Source organism: Ranitomeya variabilis, chromosome 2 (assembly GCF_051348905.1).
Source record: "Ranitomeya variabilis isolate aRanVar5 chromosome 2, aRanVar5.hap1, whole genome shotgun sequence".
Classification (NCBI taxonomy): domain Eukaryota; kingdom Metazoa; phylum Chordata; class Amphibia; order Anura; family Dendrobatidae; genus Ranitomeya; species Ranitomeya variabilis.
In genome coordinates, this window is record NC_135233.1 from 992390262 (window position 1) to 992414019 (window position 23758).

General features: G+C 43.7%; 1 protein-coding gene across 1 annotated transcript in view; it reads left to right on the forward strand.

Moving 5' to 3' along the window:
* The first annotated feature begins 5583 nt into the window (after positions 1–5583).
* SAG (S-antigen visual arrestin) overlaps positions 5584–23758 on the forward strand; it is a 49556-nt gene continuing 31381 nt past the window's right edge. The window contains exon 1 of the mRNA XM_077291082.1: positions 5584–5652. The gene's annotated coding sequence lies outside the window, so the exon portion shown is untranslated. The remainder of the gene's footprint in view (positions 5653–23758) is intronic.

Here is a 23758-nt window from a genome sequence, read left to right on the forward strand (position 1 = left end):
TGCCATCATGCATAATCTGATGCGTATAAAAAAAGCTGCAATATCATGAGCTTGCAGACAATACGCTGCGGACTCAACCGCAAATGTGAACCTAGACTTAGACAGCTTGGTTGTTTTGCAAGGGGGTGAGGTGCAAGAAAGATGGCTATGATCCTCAGGTACCAAATCTGTGCTTTCTGCAGAGAAACGGGTGGAAGACAATGCCAAGAATCTGGGGCCACTGTCAACCATCCAATCTACCCCTTTTCAATATCTTGTGGCCTAACCATTCTGCCAGCAGTACTCAGGCCTATGAAAAGATGTCAACCTGCGTGCTTGAGAAGAAGATGTATTTGGGCATCTAGCAGGTAAAGAATGACCATGTCCAATCCCTGCTGCAGCTCCACCATCACTATCAGCAGCACCATGAGCACGTCCCTTATTTTATGCTCTCCTCATATTTACTGTGGGTACGGAAAGTATTCAGTCCCCTTTAAATTATTTATGCTTTGTTTCATTGCAGCCATTTGGTAAATTAAAAAAAAAAGTTCACTTTTTTCACATTAATGTACAGTCTGCACCACGTCTTGACTGAAAAAAAAAACAGAAATGTAGAAATTTTTGAAAATTAATAGAAAAGAAAAACTGAAATATAACAGTCATAAGTATTCAGACCCTTTGCTCAGACACTCATATTTAAATCACATGCTGTCCATTTCCTTGTGATCCTCCTTGAGATGGTTCTACTCCTTCATTGGAGGCCAGCTGTGTTTAATTAAACTGATAGGAGTTGATTTGGAAAGGCACACACCTGTCTATATAAGACCTCACAGCTCACAGTGCATGTCAGACCAAATGAGAATCATAAGGTCAAAGGAACTGGCCAAGGAGCTCCGAGACAGAATTGTGGCAAGGCACAAATCTGGCCAAGGTTACAACAGAATTTCTGCAGTACTAAAGGTTCCTAACAGCACAGTGGCCTCCATAATCCTTAAATGGAAGAAGTTTTGGACCACCAGAAGTCTTCCTAGACCTGGTTGTCCAGCCAAACTGAGCAATCGTGGGAAAAGAGCCTTGGTGAGAGAGGTAAAGAAGAACCCCAAGATCACTGTGGCTGAGCTCCAGAGATGCAGTAGGGAAATGGGAGAAACTTCCACAAAGTCAACTATCACTGCAGCCCTCCATCAGTTGGGTCTTTATGGCAGAGTGGCACTACAGAAGCCTCTCCGCAGTGCAAGACATATGAAAGCCCGCATAGAATTTGCTAAAAAACACATGAAGGACTCCCAGACTATGATAAATAAGGTTCTCTGGTCTGCTGAGACGAAGATAGACCCTTTTGGTGATAATTCTAAGCGGTATGTGTGGAGAAAACCAGGCACTGCTCATCACCTGCCCAATACAATCCCAACAGTGAAACATGGTGGTGGCAGCATCATGCTATGGGGGTGTTTTTCAGCTGCAGGGACAGGACGACTAGTTTCCATTGAAGGATACATGAATGCAGCCAAGTGCAGAGATATCCTGGATGAAAACCTTTTCCAGAGTTTTCTGGACCTCAGACTTGTCCGAAGGTTCACCTTCCAATGAGACAATGACCCTAAGCACATAGCTAAAATAACAAAGGAGTGGCTTCAGAACATGTTTGTGCCCAGCCAGAGCCCTGACCTAAACCCAATTGATCAACTCTGGAGAGACCTGAAAATGGCTGTCCACCAACGTTCACCATCCAACCTGACGGAACTGGAGAGGATCTGCAAGGAAAAATGGCAGAGGATCTCCAAATCCAGGTGTGAAAGACTTGTTGCATCATTCCCTAGAGGACTCATGGCTGTACTAGCTCAAAAGGGTGCTTCTACTCATTACTGAGCAAAGGGTCTGAATAACTATGACAATGTGATATTTCAGTTTTTCTTTTTTAATAAAGTAGCAAAAATTTCTACATTTATGTTTTTTTCAGTCAAGATGGGGTGCAGAGTGTACAGTAATGTGAAAAAATGAACTTTTTTGAATTTACCAAATAGCTGCAATGAAACAAAGAGTGAAAAATTTAAAGGGGTCTGAATACTTTCCGTATCCACTGTATGAGCACTATACACCACTCAGGAAGTGAACTGTACACCAGGCTGGATGGACACTATTAACCACCCTGGTAGTGTACTGTGCACCAAGGTGTACGGGATTATACACAACATCACAACATTGGAAGTGGATTGTGCACCAGGCTGTGAGGGCACTATACACCACACTGGAAGTGGACTGTGCACCAGGCTGTATGGGCACTATACACCAAACTGGAAGTGGACTGTGCACCAGGCTGTATGGGCACTATACACCAAACTGGAAGTGGACTGTGCACCATGCTGGATGGGCACTGTAAACCACGCTGGAAATGCACTGTGCACTAGGCTGGACAGGCACTATGCACAACGCTGAAAGTGAACTGTGCACCAGGCTGGATGATCAGTAAACCCCATGCTGGAAGTGCAGTGTGCACCAGGCTGGACGGACACTATACACAAGGCTGAATATTCACTGTGTACTAGGTTCTATGGCCAATAATAATCAGTCTGTAAAGACGAAATATAGAGGCTGTATGCACTAGGTTGCATGGCACTCTTTTCTCCTGCCTGACAATGTTGATAATGGCGCAACCCATGATACGCCTTTTGTACAGGCCATCTCACCTGCTGCTCTGCCAATTCTTGGCATGGCTGTGATGCAGCAAGAAGTGACCACAGTTATAAAACTTGGTGATTGGTTGCGATGCACCCTTTCACCAAGCTTTTTTAGGCGCAATCAATTCACTTCCAGTTTGAAGTCCATGTTTGGGGTTCGGTACAGGGAACTAGTGGTCTGGTACAGACCTTGAACTTTAGCATTCAGATTATGGCTCTTTGCAGTGAGATATATAATTAGTGCAGTGCATGTGTAACTTACTATACATGTATTTATTGAATAAATAATTTTAAAAAATGGCTTGGGGTCCCCCTTAATTTTACTAACCAGCTGAGGGACAGCTGATAGCTGAGAGCTGGTGTTGTTATTCTGGGAAGGGGCCAATATCCATATCCAGTTTCCTAAGCTATTAATATCAGCTCAAAGCTGTCTGCATAGCCTTTACTGGTTATTAAAAATGGGGACCCCCCAAAAATGATGTGGCCTACCCCTTATTTTTGATAACCAGCCAAGTTAAAACAGACAGCTGGCTGCTGGTATTCTTAGGCTGGGAAGGGAACATGGATATTTGCCCTCCCCAGCATAAAAAGAGCAGCCCGCAGCAGCCCCAGAAAAGGCACTTCCATAATACACTTCCTGACAGAAGTTATGTCGCTTATCCATGTTATGTAAATAAAAGCTTATAACCTGACGTTAAATTCATCTATTGGTTGTATAAATTATTCTTTTGAAAGCTGAAACCCTCCGAAATGTTGTTTAGGTTAAGAAAATAAATTGGCATCAATGCAGAAATATTGATCAGTTAATGGACACAGAATGGTCAGATTTTGGCAAGACAAAAGTTTTGTCGCCTGGTCATATAATGCACCTAATCCTAGTTTACATCCTCACCTGTGCTCAGTAAATGATCGGTTAATTAGTGTGTTTGTATAAAAAGAAACCCAGCACCCCAGACCTTCACTTGAACTTCAACTTGAGCTCTGACAACATGCCAAAAATCCACCCTGCGACAAAAGCCTGGATTATCAAGAGGCTGAAGACCAGATCCACTGCAGAGGTGGCTGGCACCTTTAATGTGTCTCATCGTCAAGTACAAAGAATTAAAAAAAGATTTGAAGAGACTGGAGATGTGTTTGACAAGCCCAGGTCCGGCAGACCCCGCAAGACAACAGCTCAGGAGGAACGTTTGTTGGTTAGAAAATCCAAAGCAAGCCTCTCTTCCACTGCAGCAGAGCTCCAACAGGCCTGGTCAACCCAAATCCCTGTGTCAACTAAAACAGTTTGTAGGATTCTGCCTCGAAATGACCTCCATGGTCAAATCAGTGCCCAGAAGCCAGCACTAAACAAAAGGCAAATAAAAAACCGTGTGGCATTTGCAAAGTCCCACAGCCTGCTAAACAGATGGACGCTGGAAACGTGGCAGAAGGCGGATTTCTCTGATGAATATTCAGTAGAATTACACCACAGCCGCTGCAAATACTGCAGGAAACCTACTAGAGCCCGTATAGATCCAAAATACACCCCGAAAGCAGTTAAATTTGGTGGTGGAAAGGTTATGGTCTGGGGTTACAATCAGTATGGAGGTGTGGAAAACATTTGCAAGGTGGAAGGCAATATCACTAGCCTAAAATATCAAGAAGTATTAGCTACCTCATATATTCCAAATCATAAAAGGGGTCAAATTCTGCAGCAGGATGGTGCTCCATCTCATACATTCATCTCTACAACAAAGTTCCTCCAGGCAAAAAAGATCAAGGTGCTCAAGGACTGGCCAGACCAGTCACCAGACATGGACATCATTGAGCATGTTTGGGGTAGGATGAAAGAGGAAGCTTGGAAGACAAAACCAAAGAATCTAGATGAACTCTGGGAGACTGCATTCTTTGCTATTCCTGATGACTTCATTAATAAATTGTATGAATCATTGTTGAACCGCATGGATGCAGTCCTTCAAGCTCATGGAAGTCACACAAAATATTAAATATGACTCTAATAGCACCACAACTTCATTCACCAATGTTATGCAACATATATTTGTATTTTAAGTTCATTATTTGTTTGAATATCACATTACTTTCTGTGGGCGACAAAACCTTTGTCTTGCCAAAATCTGACCATTCTGTGTCCATTAACTGATCAATATTTCTGCATTGATGCCAATTTATTTTCTTAACCTAAACCACATTTCGGAGGGTTTCAGCTTTCAAAAGAATAATTTATACAACCAATGGTTGAATTTAACATCAGGTTATAAGCTTTTATTTACATAACATGGATACCTGCGCTGGTTATCAAGAATAGGGGAGACCCCACATCTTTTTTTTAAATTATTTATTTTTTTACATATCGTGCAGGCCAATCACAGCCTTGCCAATACTTGACATGGCTGTGATTGAGCTGGAAGTGCCCACACCGGAAAAGCTTGTTGATTGGCTGCACTGCAGCAGTCCTGCTCTATTCTTTAAATGACACCAAGCTAATTTATATAGTGGGCTACAAAGATGATCATAAGGAGTTGTAGAGGCGATTCTGGGCAAGGTCTACATTCTCCAAGCCTTAGAAATAGGCAGGGTTCATCATGAAGCTTAAATCTGGCAAACCTTTCTTGCTCTTCTTCTCTGGACACCTGAGTCGCTCACAGGTATAGTACACATTTAGCCACCCTCCTCCTAACCCCAAGCTTTGCTTTGACCTCTCTGGTCACCTGTGATGGGTATAGAAGGTGCATCCCATGGCCAATTGTCTATTCCACTCTCTCCCCATCCTGTGTCCTAAGGGCTCTTGCTAATGCTCCTTGGTGCTGACACAGATACTTCTGGCTCATCTCCTAATCCTGCTTCCTTTACACACTCCACTAAGGATTATTGGGATTTCTCCTCCCTATCCTCCTGCTGCTGCTACAAATTGAGCTGTGGAAACTTGTTGGTCAGAGTAAATTTCAGCTTTCTTCTGGACCTAAAAGCTTTATCTTCAGACCTTGCACCGGTCTTCATAGTAAGAGATTTAGTTTGGATTACCATTGTTGGCCTTAAATATTTGCATAGTATATAATTTATATTGCTGTTTTATTTGTCCTATAGATGATGGCAGTTTGTAACAAGGTTTAATTTTTTTTTTTGTCCTTATTGTTTAATTTCCATTGCACTTTTGATGTAATTCACTTGCAGGGCTGGCATTGCTTGGGTTGGTTGGCACAGTTATACTACTAGAAGTGGCTAGGTGTGCTTGGTTTAGTGTGCCACTTTCACAGAAAAAGTTAATGTAACATCCATTTCCTAAGGCAAAAAGTATAAATTATTTTTAAATGCAAACTTTTAAATTAATTTGTTATAATACAAATTACCGTACTAATGTTTATGTAATTGCTTCATTCTAATATTTGTGGGTTAATTGCTATAAAGATGATAAACCTAATGCTATTGAACTCTACCGAGTAGCCAGAATTTATATAGTCTACTGTGTTTTATTGTATATGCTGAATATTACTTTATATTCTATATGTGATCTAACTGCATGCATACTATACTACATAACAAAGCATTACAATTAATTACAATTACAATTAATGAATATGTTGTATCGGAGATAGAAATGTCCCTCGTCACGGAGTTAGAGATAACGAATGGATCAGGATTTCAAAAAGTTGGATAATGACTTCTGTATAATCTCCATAGTTATCCCAGCAATATAGTATAGACAATAAAAAAAGTCTCAATTATGATCAACCCTGCAGTCAACAGGGGGTACATTAATGAGCAGTTTATACTGTGCCGTTATATACTGCCTCGCTGCAGAACATTAGCCACGCTGCTGGTCATAAATGTAAATCTTTATGGTGTAAATATGGGCATTGCACAGTACCACGTCTCTTATCCTGTGTATATATGGACACTGCACAATACCACGTCTCTTATCCTGTATAAATGGACACTGCACAGTACCACATCTTTTGTCTTGTATATATGGACACTGCACAGTGCCACATCTTTTGTCTTGTATATATGGATACTGCAGAGTACCACATCTCTTGTCCTGTATATATGGACACTGCACAGTACAACATCTTTTGTCTTGTATATATGGATACTGCAGAGTACCACATCTCTTGTCCTGTATATATGGACACTGCACAGTACCACATCTCTTATCTTGTATATATGGACACTGCACAGTACCACATCTTTTGTCTTGTATATATGGATACTGCAGAGTACCACATCTCTTGTCCTGTATATATGGACACTGCACAGTACAACATCTTTGTCTTTTATATATGGACACTGCACAGTACCAAATCTCGTATCCTGTATATATGACATTGCGCAATAGCACTGCTATTATCATGTATGTATGGAAACTGCACAGTACCCCTGCTCTTTTTCTATAACTAGATGGTTGCCCGATTCTAACGTATCGAGTATTCTAGAATATGTACGTAGTATATAGCACAGGCTACGTACTATATTGCACAGTGCCGTAGTATATAACACAACCGACGCAGTATATAACATAGCTACATAGTATATAACAGAGCTACATAGTATGTAACACAGCGTACGTAGCATATAGCAGAGCTACATAGTATATAACACAGCCACGTAGTATATAACATAGCCACATAGTGTATTGCACAGGTATGTAGTATATTGGTCAGCCACGTAGTATATAGCAGAGCCACGTAGTAAATAACATAGCCACGTAGTATATTGTAGAGCCACATAGTATATTGCACAGGCACGTAGTATATTGCACAGCCACGTAGCATATAACACAGTCACGTAGTGTATTGCACAGCTACGTAGTGTATTGCACAGCTATGTAGTATATTGGTCAGCGACGTAGTATATAGCAGAGCCACGAAGTATATAACATAGCCACGTAGTATATTGTAGAGGCACGTAGTATATTGCATAGCTACATAGTATATTGCACAGTCGATGTAGTATATGACAGAACCGACACAGCCACATAGTATATTGCACAGCTACATAGTATATAACACAGAGATGTAGTATATAACAGAGCCCACGCAGTATGTAACACAGCCCACGTAGTATATAGCAATGTGGGCACTATATGCGTGGTTAAAAAAGACGTAAAATAAAAAATAAACATATACTCAAATTCCGAAGGCCCCTTGAAGTCCTGGCGCCTGTGTGCCACGCGGCATCTTCCGTTCCCAGGGTTGGTATGAGCGCAGGACCAGTGATGATGTCGCGGTCACATGACCGTGACGTCATGGCAGGTCCTTCGCGCATAGCATCCTTGGCACCGGAACCTGCCGCGACGTCGGAAGGTGAGAATAACCTTTTTTTTTATTATTATTATTTGTAACATTAGATCTTTTTACTATTGATGCTGCATACGCAGCATCAATAGTAAAAAGTTGGTCACACAGGGTTAATAGCTGCGTTAACGGAGTGCGTAACACCGCGGTCTGTTAACGCTGGCATTAACCCTGTGTGAGCGCTCAGCGCTGACTGCAGGGCAATAAAGCAGCGGTCATTTCGCTGCCAGACTATGGCCATCGCTGATTGGTCGTGGCAATGGTCGTGGGCGTTTTGCCACGACCAATCAGCGACTTGGATTTCCATGACAGACAGAGGCCGCGACCAATGAATATCCGTGACAGACAGAAAGAAAGACAGAAGGACAGACAGAAAGACGGAAGTGACCCTTAGACAATTATATAGTAGATTATGGACACTTCACACTATCACTTTTCTTATCCTGTATGTAGAGACACTGTACTGAACCACTGCTTAATTCTGTATATATGGATACTGCACAGTACCACTTCTCTTATCCTGTAAATGTGGACAATGCACAATAGAACTTTTATTAGTCTGTGTATGTATGGATACCGCACAGTACCTCTTCTCTTATTGTGTATATATGGATACCGCACAGTACCTCTTCTCTTATTGTGTATATATGGACACCGCACAGTACCACTTCTCTTATTCTATATTTATGGACACCGCACACTATCACTTCTCTTATCCTGTATGTATGGACACTACAGTACAGTTGCTTTTATTCTGTATTTATGGCCACTTTAGCATGTAATCTGCCAGTTGCAGTTTTGCAATGCCCTCCTCTGGTTGGTTGCATATCATAGTCACAGTGATGGCGAGAATCATGTTTTTTAGTAGGGCTATTTGCATCTCATAAATATCAATTCCTTGAGAATTTCCTCAGAACCTTATTCTCTAGTTATGATCTTTTTAGTGTAAATGATGGCAGGATGGTGTCTTCTACCATTACCCCCCGTAGTATTAACAGGAGTGCAGTAATTAATAATTGTTCGTGAATATTTTAAGTCCTGATGGGTGCTCAAATCTATATTATTCCATATGATTGGATGCTTGAATTTGAAGGCTCATTTGGGGGCCATAAAACAGGAGACATTAGATTTTGAGCTCCAGTGGGGACAGGGTTTGATATGTGTAATAATCTGTGTACAGCTTTGCAAAGTCGGTTGGAACTATAAAGTAACAGTAAATTATTGAATAAAATGCTCACCTTTTGGTATGTTGTCATAGAGTAGTTTATTGCTGGAGTTAGTATTTTGATTAATACATGAAGTAAACAGTCTGTATTGATCATGACCACTCTGCCGGGTTACTGGCATCAAAGTTGTGAAATATGGTGCACTAGGTAAATGGGCAAAAATGTTACGACCCTCTCAATTCTGCGTCACCTGTCACATTTCTTTAAAGTGGGCAAGGTTTATCAAATGTGGTGGGGCCAACCACAGACAGACTGATTTACCATAATGTAAGCCAGAAATATATGGCATACACTGTATGCTTGTGGTTCAAGTTAGTATATAAAATGCTAGTCATGTATCCAGTTGTACATACACGCATACATACATATACATACAGTATTACATATATGCACACATACACATATATACTGTAGCAAAGCCAGGTAGGACTGGGTTAAATCCTAGTACTGTAGGTCTTAATTAGATGCGTCTGGCAAGCTTTAGCTAATAACCAGGAAATGGGTTCACCTTGGTCAGTCAGTCTGCTAGATGTTGAGCAGAGTCGTGTGTGCTGAAGCTGGTGAGATACCATCCCAAATGTGAGCTATAGCTGGGAAAGTGACAAGATCTCTGTCTGAATAGCAATTGCATGCAGCGTCGGACTGGAGCACCTTGGGCCCACCAGAGAAAATAATTCTTGGGGCCCACTATGTAGCTACATAGAATTAAATACAAGACCACCAATTGTGTTGTAAAACACACTAATATCAGGGTATAATATAAGGTAGTACACGTCTTAATTATGTAACAGGGGTAGGGGTAGCCCCCCTCATAGAATATAATGTAGCCCCCTCAAAGAATATAATGTAGCCCCCTCATAGAATATAATATAGCCTCCCTCATAGAATATAATATAGCCTCCCTCATAGAATATAATGTAGCCTCCCTCATAGAATATAATGCAGCCCCCTCATAAAATTATGTAGCCCCCTCAAAGAATATAATGCAGCCCCCTCTCATAGAATATAATGCAGCCCACCTTGTAGAATATAATGCAGCACCCCACAAAATATAATGCAACCCCTCATAACGTATAATGCAGTTCCCACCATAGAATAGAATGTAGCACCCTCATAGGGTATAATGCAGCCCCACATAGAGTATACTGCAGCACCCTCATAGGGCATAATGCTGCCCCCTCATATAGTGTGATGTAACCCCCCAAAATATAATGTAGTACCCTTAGAGAATAATGCAGCCCCACCACAGAATATAATGTCGCCCCCCATAGAGTATACTGTGGCCCCCTCATATAGTAGGATGTAGCCACCTAGAATATAATGTAGTCCCCTGAGAGAATAATGCAGTCCCCCCACAGAATATAATGTAGCCACCTCATAAAGTATAATGCAGCCCCCTCATAGGGTATAATGCTGCCCCTCTCTACCTCCATCATTGTTCTTCCCCTCCACCCCATCACTGCCTTCTCCCCCATCAACCCTATCATTGTCCTTTCCACCAGCTCCATCATTGCCTTCTTCCCACAACCCCCATCATTGCCCATTCCACCATCACCATTGTCTTTTCCACCACTACCATCATTGTCCTTTACACCACAACCATCATTGCTTTCTCCTCCACCACCCCATCATTGCCCATTTCAACACCTCCATCATTGCCTCCCCCACCACCATTGTCCTTTCCACCATAACCATCATTGCCTTCTTCCCCACCACCCTATCATTGCCCATTTCGCTACCTCCATCATTGCCTCCTTCCCCACCACCCCATCATTGCCAATCTCCAATAAGCACATATCCAATACACACACACACACACACAGCACCAATCTCTTTCACTCACACACACAAAGCACCGCACCACATACATACATACCACTGCACCACTCTCTCACACTCACACACAAAGTACCGAACCACATACACACACGCACGCAGACAGACACACAGCACCACTCACCTCTTGCAGCAGATCCTGGCAGCCTCTTCCTCACTGGCAGCTTTCTGTCTGAAACAGCCGCGCGCTGAGTGATGACGTCATCTAGCTGTGCTGTCTCAGACAGGAAGTAGTGGGCAGGAAGCAGGACGCCGGGATGTGCTGCGAGAGGTGGGTGGTGCTGTCTGTCTGTCCGCGTTCGTGTATGTGGTGCAGTGCTTTGTGTGTGAGTGTGAGAGAGTGGTGCGGTGGTGGTGGGGCTTTACATGCGGGCAGTGTTACATGGGGGCGTGGGAAAGCATGAATATTCATTTCTCTTTAACAGCGGGCACAGGCGTGACTTCATTTCACCCTCTGCTGCTCCACTGGCCTCCACTGGCACAGGGCGGGCCCCCTTGACTCAGGGGCCCCATAGCCACTAGCTGGGGACCCCTAGAGAAGTGAGGGCCTTAGGCAGCTGCTGGCCAATATGCCAGCAGGTGTCATTGCCTGGTTCTCCGGTGGGCCAGTACGACCCTGATTGCATGGCTCAGCTAGAAAAGCAGAACAGTCTGTGTGTTGTAGCAGCTGCAGAAAATTATGTGGAAGCTGCAACCTGTTCAGTGTGAACTGTGTGCAGAGTTGAACACTTCTGTTTGGCGCTGGAAGCTCAGGCTAAGGGGGATACAGAGACTGGTAGGAATTTACCTCTTCTGTGTGTAAAGTTTGTTCCAGGATAAAGGACTGTAATCTGTTTGGGTGAGCCCGCACTGACATTGGTGTGCCCTGCTAAATGAACTGTTTATATGCTGTTATACCTTTGTGCCGAGAAGAGGCCATTTTTGGTTTTGAATCACTTGAAATTTTGTGAAAGCAATAAAACTGCACATGCTTGGATCACAGTCCATTGCCTGTCTGAACACTACTTAATGCCTACCTGAGAGCGTGGATCCCTACAATACATGCACTTTCATACATAACACATGCACACATGTACACACAAAAATTATATATAGGCAGAGACAGCACAGAGGCACTTATCATAGCGGCACAAGAGCAAGCACTAAGTACCAGATCCATAGAAGCAGGAATCTACCACACAAGACAAGACCCAAGGTGCAAAGAAACCTCAGAAACTGTCCAACACATAGTGGCAGGATGCAAAATGCAAGCAGGAACAGCATATACCAAACGCCACAACCAAGTAGCGGGAATTGTATACAGGAACATCAGCACAGCATATGAGCTAAGCCCCCCCCCCCCCAAGTCCAAGTGGGAGACCCCAAAAAAAGTGATGGAGAATAAAAGGGCTAAAATCCTGTGGGACTTCAAGATCCAGACGGATAAGCAGGTGTTGGCTAACCAACCAGACATTGTGATAATAGACAAGGATCAGAAGACAGCAATGATATGTGGCAGTGCCAAGTTACAGCAACATCAGAAGGAAGGAATATCAGACGCTGGAGAAATACCAGTGCCTCAAAGGAGAACTGGAGAAGATGTGGAAGGTGAAGGGAACAGTGATTCCAGTGGTGATAGGAGCTCTTGGAGCAGTGACACCTAAGTTGTAAAAATTGCTGCAACAGATCCCAGGAGCAACATCTGAGCTCTCTGTCCTGAAAAGCGCAATGCTGGGAACAGCTAAGATCCTGCGCAGAACTCTCAAACTCCCAGGCCTCTGGTAGAGGACCCGAGAATGAGAAAGGACAACAAAGACCACTCCCATTGGGGATGAGAAGGAAGTTTTTATACATACAGTACAGACCAAAAGTTTGGACACACCTTCTCATTTAAAGATTTTTCTGTATTTTCATGACTATGAAAATTGTAAATTCACACTGAAGGCATCATAACTATGAATTAACACATGTGGAATTATATACTTAACAAAAAAGTATGAAACTACTGAAAATATGTCTTATATTCTAGGTTCTTCAAAGTAGCCACCTTTTGCTTTGATGACAGCTTTGCACACTTTTGGCATTCTCTTGATGAGCTTCAAGAGGTAGTCACCGGAAATGGTCTTCCAACAATCTTGAATGAGTTCCCAGAGATGCTTAGCACTTGTTGGCCCTTTTGCCTTCTCTCTGCGGTCCAGCTCACCCCACACCATCTCGATTGGGTTCAATTCTGGTGACTGTGGAGGCCAGGTCATCTGTCGTAGTACCCCATCACTCTCCTTCTTGGTCAAATAGCCCTTATATAGCCTGGAGGTGTGTTTGGGGTCATTGTCCTGTTGAAAAATAAATGATGGTCCAACTAAAAGCAAATCGGATGGAATAGCATGCCACTGCAAGATGCTGTGGTAGCCATGCTGGCTCAGTATGCCTTCAATTTTGAACAAATCCCCAACAGTGTCACCAGCAAAGCACCCCCACACCATCACACCTCCTCCTCCATGCTTCACGGTGGGAACCAAGCATGTAGAGTCCATCCGGTCACCTTTTCTGCGTCGCACAAAGACACAGTGGTTGGAACCAAAGATCTCAAATTTGGACTCATCAGACCAAAGCACAGATTTCCACTGGTCTAATGTCCATTCCTTGTGTTCTTTAGCCCAAACAAGTCTCTTCTGCTTGTTGCCTGTCCTTAGCAGTGATTTCCTAGCAGCTATTTTACCATGAAGGCCTGCTGCACAAAGTCTCCTCTTAACAGTTGTTGTAGAGATGTGTCTGCTGCTAGAACTCTGTGTGGCATTGACCTGGTCTCTAATCTGAGCTGCTGTTAACATGCGATTTCTGAGGCTGGTGACTCGGATAAACTTATCCTCAGAAGCAGAGGTGACTCTTGGTCTTCCTTTCCTGAGGCGGTCCTCATGTGAGCCAGTTTCTTTGTAGCGCTTGATGGTTTTTGCCACTGCACTTGGGGACACATTCAAAGTTTCCCAATTTTTCGGACTGACTGACCTTCATTTCTTAAAGTAATGATGGCCACGCGTTTTTCTTTACTTAGAATTTGTATTATGGCAAGAAAAAAGCAGCTAACAGTCTATTCAGTAGGACTATCAGCTGTGTATCCACCAGACTTCTGCTCAACACAACTGATGGTCCCAACCCCATTTATAAGGCAAGAAATCCCACTTATTAAACCTGACAGGAAACACCTGTTAAGTGAAAACCATTTTCGGTGACTACCTCTTGAAGCTCATCAAGAGAATGCCAAAAGTGTGCAAGGCAGTCATCAAAGCAAAAGGTGGCTACTTTGAAGAAACTAGAATATAAGACATACTTTCAGTTGTTTCACACTTTTTTGTTAAGTATATAATTCCACATGTGTTAATTCATAGTTTTGATGCCTTCAGTGTGAATTTACAATTTTCATAGTCATGAAAATACAGAAAAATCTTTACATGAGAAGGTGTCCAAACTTTTGATCTGTACTGTATATGTGTATATATATATATATATATATATATATATATATATACGCACACACACACACACACACACACACACACTTACATGTATACATACTCACACATTTGAAAAAGGTTTTGTTTTATCCGAAATGTTGACATGCCACAGGGCATTAAAGTCCTCTTTTTTACATCTTTTTGTGCCGTTTCCCTTTTTGTTTACTGTTTGAAAGGCCATTGGAATGTTGGTCAGGGAAGCGTGCACGGTATTTTTTCTGGTGCTGTCCCTATATATATATATATATATATATATATATATATATATATATATATACACACACACACACACACACACACACACACACACGCACATTTATGCAGTATACACACACACATACATTTATACAGTATATATACACACACACACACACACACACACACACATTCCTATATACAGTACATACACACACACATACATTTATACAGTATATGCACACACATTTATACAGTATATACACACACATACATTTATACAGTATATACATACACATTTATACAGTACTAGATGGTGGCCCGATTCTAACGCATCGGGTATTCTAGAATATGTATGCGTAGCGTATAGCACAGCCCACGTAGTATATTGCACAGCCACGCAGTACATTGTGCAGCCCACGCGGGACATTGCGCAGCCCACGCAGTACATTGCGCAGCCAACGCAGTACATTGCGCAGCCAACGCAGTACATTGCGCAGCCAACGCAGTACATTGCGCAGCCAACGCAGTACATTGCGCAGCCCACGCAGTACATTGCGCAGCCCACACAGTACATTGCGCAGCCCACGTAGTACATTGCGCAGCCTACATAGTATAATGCGCAGCCCACGTTGTATATTGCGCAGCCCACGTAGTACATTGCGCAGCCACATAGTACATTGCACAGCCACGTAGTACATTGCACAGCCACGTTGTATATTGCGCAGCCCACATAGTACATTGCGCAGCCACGTAGTACATTGCGCAGTGACGTAGTACATTGCACAGCCACGTAGTATATTGCGCAGCCCACGTAGTACATTGCGCAGCCCACGTAGTACATTGCGCAGCCCACGTTGTATGCAGCACCCCAGAGTCCTGGTCGTTGCAGTAATGTCGCTCTTCCACCAGGGGGAGTGATTTTACGTCTGATGGTACTAAAGGAGTTCACCTGATCAGGTATCACAAGTCACACACTACACTTCACACTCCAGTCCACCAGGGGGAGCCTTGCTTCTATCTATTAGGGCACTCCTCACACACAAGTAAAACTAGTGGGTTGGATAGGAAGTTAAGACAGAAGCTACCTGGGTTCGACCCAGAGAGGACCTGTCAGGCAGACAGGGGGAGAAGGAGGAACATCTGAGCTGCAGACAGAGGGTCCCTGTCAGGGGTGGGATCCTGACAGAGGCCAAGCACGAGATAGAACGTTACGGAGCTGCGCCTGCACCCATTGCGGCAGCATCCTAAGAAAGGACACAAAGCGAAGTATATTGTGGAGAGTGAGAAACGAAGTCACAGCACAAGGAGATAATACCGGGAGGAGACCTGCCCCAAGATCGGCAGCCTCCTTCTGAGGCACGTAGCCGGTGGCCGGAACGCAGAAGGGAGTAATTAACTCTACGTATTACTTCAGAAAACGGCAGGGCAGTCAATTCCAAGTTGGCTGTCCAACCTTAATACCTAAGAAGACACGGAGGCAAAATTGTGGGAGAGGGGCGACGCTAGGGTCCCTATAAAATAGCTCCAGGCCTACCCCGTCATACGGGTTGTCCTATCCATACCATCTGGGGGACAGAGAGAAAACATCAGAAACATCCACGAAAGTTGTGAGGACTATCCCGTGGTGCTCAGCAGGGAAGTACTACAACACACAGGCGCTAGTAGGAAGGCTACTGATTTCCACCTGATTAAGGGAGCTCTGGATGTGTCTTCGGACCGGCCAGACTCTGCCTGTCCTGTGAACAGTACTCTGGACTGCGGACGCTGAAGTCTTCAGTAAAAGGTAAAGAGACTGCAACCTTTGTGTCCTCGTTATTTGCTGCGCCTTACATCGTCCACCATAACCACCTACACATCCGGGAAGCCCTGGGGACATACTTCACCTGTGGGAAGGTATACCATCTAGCTGCGATTCCATCACCCCAGCGGACCCCTAAGCAGCGTCGGTCACCCTGACCGAGTACCACAGGTGGTGTCACGAACACCAGACAAACTACACCTTTAGTTGGGCGCCCCTCAAAGGGCCACGGCCCGGGTCGGGCCACCGTGACATCCCCAGAACTGACAAGGACCCGGTACCGGGTACCCCACTGCCCTTACGCGTGGGGGCGCTCTATTAAACATTGCGCAGCCAACGTTGTACATTGCACAGCCACGTTGTATATTGCGCAGCCCACGTTGTATATTGGCAGCCCACGTTGTATATTGCACAGCCCAAGTTGTATATTGCGCAGCCCACGTAGTATATTGCACAGGCCACGTTGTATATTGCGCAGCCTACGTAGTATATTGCGCAGCCCACGTAGTACATTGCGCAGCCCACGTAGTATATTGCGCAACCCACGTTGTATATTGCACAGCCCACGTAGTATATTGCACAGCCCACGTAGTATATTGCACAGCCCATGCTGTATATTGCGCAGCCCACATTGTATATTGTGCAGCCCACGTAGTATATTGCGCAGGCCACGTTGTATATTGCGCAGGCCACGTTGTATATTGCGCAGGCCACGTAGTATATTGCGCAGCCCACGTTGTACATTGCGCAGCCCACGTTGTACATTGCGCAGCCCACATTGTATATTGCCAGCCCACGCAGTATATTGCGCAGCCCACGCAGCATATTGCGCAGCCCACATTGTATATTGCGCAGCCCACATTGTATATTGCGCAGCCCACGTTGTATATTGCACAGCCCACGTTGTATATTGCACAGCCCACGTTGTATATTGCGCGGCCCACGTTGTATATTGCGCAGCCCACGTTGTATATTGCGCAGCCCACGTAGTATATTTCGCAGCCCACGTAGTATATTGCGCAGCCCACGTTGTATATTGCGCAGCCCACGTTGTATATTGCACAGCCCACGTTGTATATTGCGCAGCCCACATGTATAGCAATGTGGGCATGATATCCCTGTTAAAAAAAAGAATTAAAATAAAAAATCGTTATATACTCACCTTCCGTTGGCGCCTGGATCCAGGAAGGGGTTACCGACGCTTGGGATCCACCGAAGCTCCGCCGAGCCACTCGCGCCGGCCGCCATCGCGAGACTGCTAAGTCTTCTGGGTAATTTCGCAATGCATCGCCGTGAACGGAAGATGGCGGCCGGCACGAGCGGCTCGGTGGACTACGGACGGTGAGTATAGCAGGTTTTTTTTTTTTTATTATTATTTTTAACATTACATTTTTTTACTATTGAAGCCGCATAGGCTGCATCAATAGTAAAAAATTGGGGACACACAGGGTTAATAGCAGCGGTTACGGAGTGCGTTACCCGTGGCATAACGCGGTCCGTTACTGCCGGCATTAACCCTGTGTGAGCGGTTACCGGTGGGGAGTATGCGGGCGAAGGGCACTGAGTGCGGGGAGTAAGGAGCGGCCATTTTCTTCCAGACTGTGCGCGTCGCTGCATAGGCAGCGTCAATAGTAAAAACTTGGTCACACAGGGTTAATAGCGGCATTAACGGACTGAGTTACCCGCGGCATTACGCAGTCCGTTACCGCTGGCATTAACCCTGTGTGAGCCGTGACTGCGGGGAGTATGGAGCGGGCGCCGGCCACTGACTGCAGGGGAGTAGGGAGGGACTAATTGGACTGTGCCTGTCGCTGATTGGTCGCGGCAGCCATGACAGGCAGCTGGCGAGACCAATCAGCGAATGAATAACCGTGACGGAAGTTGCCGACAGAAGGACAGACAGAAAGACGGAAGTACCCCTTAGACAATTATATATATAGATATACACACGCACATACATTTATACAGTATATATACACACACATACATTTATACAGTATATACACACACACAGTGGAATATAAAAGTTTAGGCATCCCTGGTCAAAATCACTATTATTGTAAACAGTTAAGCAAGCTGTAGATGAAGTGATCTCTAAATGGGCTAAAGATGACACGTTTCCTTTGTATTTTAGGAACAAAAAAATATATATTTTCATCTTTTAGATTTTAAAAATTACAGAAAGGAAAATTTGTTGATGCAAAAGTTTGGGCACCCTTGAAGATTTGTGTGTTCGGATAACTTTGAACCAAGTTTTCAGACCTTAACCCCTTTGGCCCGAAGCCCGTTTTTACCTTCCTGACCAGGCTAATTTTTTTACAATTCTGACCACTCACTTCGTGAAGTCATAACTCTGAAACGCTTCAATGGATCCCGGTGATTCTGAGAGTGTTTTCTCTTGACATATTGATAGTCACGAGAAAACACCATGATAGTGGTAACATTTCTTTGATATGACTTGCGTTTATTTGTGAATAAAAACAAAATTTGGCAATTTTCAAACTTTTTATTTGTATGCCCTTAAATCACAGAGTCATATCGCAAAAAAATAGTTAATAAATAACATTTCCCACATGTCTACTTTACATCAGCACAATTTTTGAAACATGCGGTATTTTTTTTTTTTTCGTTAGGAAGTTACAAGGGTTAAAATTTGACCAGCGATTTCTCATTTTTACAACAAAATTTGCAAAACCATTTTCTTTAAGGACCAAATCAGATTCGAAGTGACTTTGAGGGGCCTATATGACAGAAAATACCCAAAAGTGACCCCATTCTAAAAACTGCACCCCTCAAGGTATTCAAAACTACATTCATAACGTTTAATAACCCTTTAGGTGCTTCACACGATTTTTTGGGGATTGTGGAAGGAAAAAATAAACGTTTACTTTTCTTTCACAAAATTTTTCCTTTAGACCTAATTTTTTTACTTTCGCAAGGGTAACAGGAGAAAATGGACCATACAATTTGTTGTGCAATATCTCCTGAGCATGCCGATACCCCATATGTGGGGGAAATCTACTGTTTAGGTACACGGCATAGCTCAGAAGGGAAGGAGTGCCATTTGACTTTTTCAATGCAAAATTTGCTGGAACCATTAGCGGACGCCATGTCGCATTTGGAGAGCCCCTGATGTGCCTAAACAGTGGAACCCCCCCACAAGTGGCACCACTTTGGAAACTAGACCCCTTTGGGAACTTACCTAGATGTGTATTGAACACCTTGAAACCCCAGGTGCTTCACAGAAGTTTATAACATTAAGCTGTAAAAATAATAATAAAAAAAAAATCAAATTTTTTCCCCAAAAATCTGTTTTATCTCCACGTTTTGAATTTTCACAAGGGTAACAGGAGAAATGGACCCCAAAATGTATTGTGCAACTTCTCCTGAGTTTACTGAAACCCCATATGTCATCAAGGCACAGTGCAAAGTTCAGAAGGGAAGAAATGCCTATTGCAGTGCAGATTTTGCTGCACTTGTTTGAGGGTGCCATGCTACATTGCCAACACAGCAGAATCCCCCCATAAGTGACCCCATTTTACAAACTAAACCTCTCAATGAATCCATCTTGGGGTGCAGTGATTATATTGACACCACAGGTGTCACAGACTTCTATACCATTGAGCAGTAAAGATAAAATAATTTACATTTTACCACCAAGATTGTGTGTTAGCCTGAAGTTTTACATTTTCATAATGGGAAATGGGTAAAAATGGCACCAAGATTTGTCCCACAATTCCTACTAAACGTGCTAATACACCATATGTGGCTGTACAGTACTACTTCACTATACAGAGAGACTTAGGAGAGACGGAGTGCTATTTGCCTCCTGTAACACAGATTTTCCTAGAATAGTTTGCGGATTCCATATAAAGAGCCCCTAAGTGCTGGAAAAGCAGAATCCCCCCAAGTGACCCCATTTTTTTTAATATTATAACCCTTTGGAATTTATCTACAGATGTAGTGACGATTTTGACTCCATGGGTATTTTCCAGAAACAAGCAGAAGTGGATGTTGCTGAGTGAAAATTGCAAACTGCCATTGTGGTGACCAGTACGTTGTAGTGACCAGTATGGTATGCCCAGTCCATACTTCTGGAGACATGTACCTGTAAATTAGGCGGGCTCTCATCACTACACAAATGCCAAACATGTGGGCGCTAAATGTGGTATAGACACACTGGGGCTCAGAAGGGAGGGGGGCATTTGGAATTGGGAGAGGAGAATTTGCTGAATTGCTTTTGGGAGGCAAGGATCCATTTTGCATTTCCAGAGCCTTTGTACTACTAGTAACATGGAAGCCCCTGTATTTCCGTTAACAGATGATGGACCTAAGTGAGGGCTTAATTTTTTTGTGGATTGAGTTAAAGCTTTCATTGGGAACATTTTACATAACATTTATGATCACATTTATCCGATGCTGAGCACTTACATTGGGGTTTCCATCTAAATCTCCGAGTGACATGACAGATGAAACCCCCGATGGATCCATTCACTATCATGGGGTAGCAGAGTTACTCTGGACTCCATCTGGCCTCTGTTCAGTGGTCTCCTTCTTTTCAGAACTGCACAAAACTGTGGCTGATGGCACTTTTATGCAATCCTAAAAAGACAGGCACCGCCGGATCACAGGTCCTATGGTGCCAACAATGCCTCCATCTGCCTCATTATAGGGAATCTTCCGCCGGGGGTTTTTCCTGAATCATGCATTTCAGAGATTTTCATGGAAACCCCAGTGTAAGCATTCAGCGCCGAGCACAGGATAAATGTGCGCCGAGCCTTACTGCAATCTTTGGGAGGCAGAATGAAAAAATCAACAGCATGTGAAGAATTGGTTTTATTTACTTTTTACACCATTCTTCGTGCGGTATAAGTGATTTGGCTACTTTTTTCTTCAGGTCGGTGCGATTACAACGATACCAGATTTACCATATACACTCAACTATAAGCCAAGATTTTCAGCCCATTTTTTTAGGCTGAAAGTGCCCCTCTCGGCTTATACTCGAGTCATTGTCCCAGGGGGTCGGCGGGGGAGGGGGAGCGGCGGCTGTCACATCATACTCACCCCCTCCTGGCGCGGTCTCTGCACATCCCTGCTTCTCAGATGGTCTCCGGCACCCGCAGCTCTTCCTGTTCAGTGGTCACGTGGTACCGCTCATTAAAGTAATGAATATGGACGCGTCTCCAATCCCATAGCCGTGGAGCGCATATTCATTAATTTAATGAGCGGTACCATGTGACCACTGAACACATGAGAGCTGCAGGTGCTGGAGACCATCGGAGAAGCAGGGACATGCAGAGACCGTGCCAGGAGGGTAAGTATGATGGGGGAGGGTGAGTCATGCGATATTCACCTGTCCCTGTTACACCGCCGCGCTATGTCTTTCGCATCCTCTGGCTGTGACGTTCAGGTTAGTGGGCGCGATGACGTGTTTAGTGCTCGCCCTCTACTTGAACACAGCCAGAGGACCCGGAAGACACAGTGGCACGCAGCGGTGGAACGGGGACAGGTGAATATCACAAGTGCCGGGGGCCTGAGCCAGCGGCGACACCGGCACGTGGCCCCCATAGTGTACCGGTGTCCCCGCCTGCTCAGGACACTGGCGCCACACCTGGCCCCCAGTGACGTGAGGTGAGTATGTTTTTTTTTTTAAATTGCAGCAGCAGCATATGGGGCATATTATTCTATGGAGCATCTTATGGGGCCATCAACTTTTGTGCAGCATTATATGGGGCATATTTTTTTGTATGGAGCATCTTATGTAGCCTATCATGAACTTTATGGAGCATTATATGGGGCGTATTTTGTATGGAGCATCTTATGGGGCCATCATGATCTGTATGGAGCATTATATGGGGGGCTCCTGATTCAATATGGATATTCAAAAACATTTAACCTACTGATGTCTCAATTAATTTTACTTTTATTGGCATCTATTTTTATTTTTGAAATTTAGCAGCAGCTGCTGCATTTCCCATCCTAGGCTTATACTCGAGTCATTAAGTTTTCCCAGTTCTTTGTGGCAAAATTAGGGGTCTCGGCTTATACTCGGGTCGGCTTATACTCGAGTATATATGGTATATCGGGTTTTTATGTTTGGCTGTTGCCACACACTAAAATACGCTTTTTATTGCGAAAACTAGTTTTTGTATCCCTATATTTTGAGAGCCATAATTTTTCCATATTTCAGCTGACAGAGTCATGTGAGGGCTTGTTTTTTGCGGGATGAGCTGACGTTTTTATCGGTACCATTTTCGGGCACATGACTTTTTTATCGCTTTCTATTTCGATTTTTGGGAGAGAGAATGAACAAAAACCAGTAATTCAGGAATTGCTTCTTTTTTTTTTACTCTTTTCTGCATGTGATAAAATTGATAAGGAAGCTTTATTCTTCGGGTCAGTACAATTACAGCGATACCCAATAAAAACTATTTCATAGAAAAAATAATTATTTTTGCATCACTTTATTCTGAGAGCTATAACTTTTTTATTTTTCTGCTGATGGAGCTGTATGACAGCTTTTTTTTGTGAGACAAGATGACGTTTTCAGCGGTACCATTTTTATTTACATTCTTTTTTTATCGCGTTTTATTGCACTTTTTGTTTTGATGATAAAGCAATGTTTATTTTTTTTTACGTTGTTCACTGAAGGGGTTAACGAGCAAGACAGTTTTATAGAGAGGGTTGTTACAGACTTTTTACACTTTTTAATACTTTTTTTTTTCTTTTTTACATTGTCTTAGTATAGTAACATAGTAACATAGTTAGTAAGGCCGAAAAAAGACATTTGTCCATCCAGTTCAGCCTATATTCCTATATTCCATCATAATAAATCCCCAGATCTACATCCTTCTACAGAACCTAATAATTGTATGATACAATATTGTTCTGCTCCAGGAAGACATCCAGGCCTCTCTTGAACCCCTCGACTGAGTTCGCCATCACCACCTCCTATGGGACATTACTATATCATCAGATCGCTGATTTGATGTTCTGCAATGCATCTGCACTGCAAGACATCAGAGCAGTGTCTGACAGGCAGGGAAGGAGGCATCTCAGATCCTGCTCTGAGCAGGTACTGACATGCCACCTTCCCTAAAGGACCCTGTGGCCACCTTGCGGCCAGGGGTCTCCATGAAGACCATCAGGACAACGCGATCGCATTGCGTTGTCCTGGTGGAAGCGCGCAGGGAACACATTCTCCTCTATGTCGTTGTCACTACTGACAGTGGCATCGGAGGGGTTAAATGCCCGCGATCGGCAC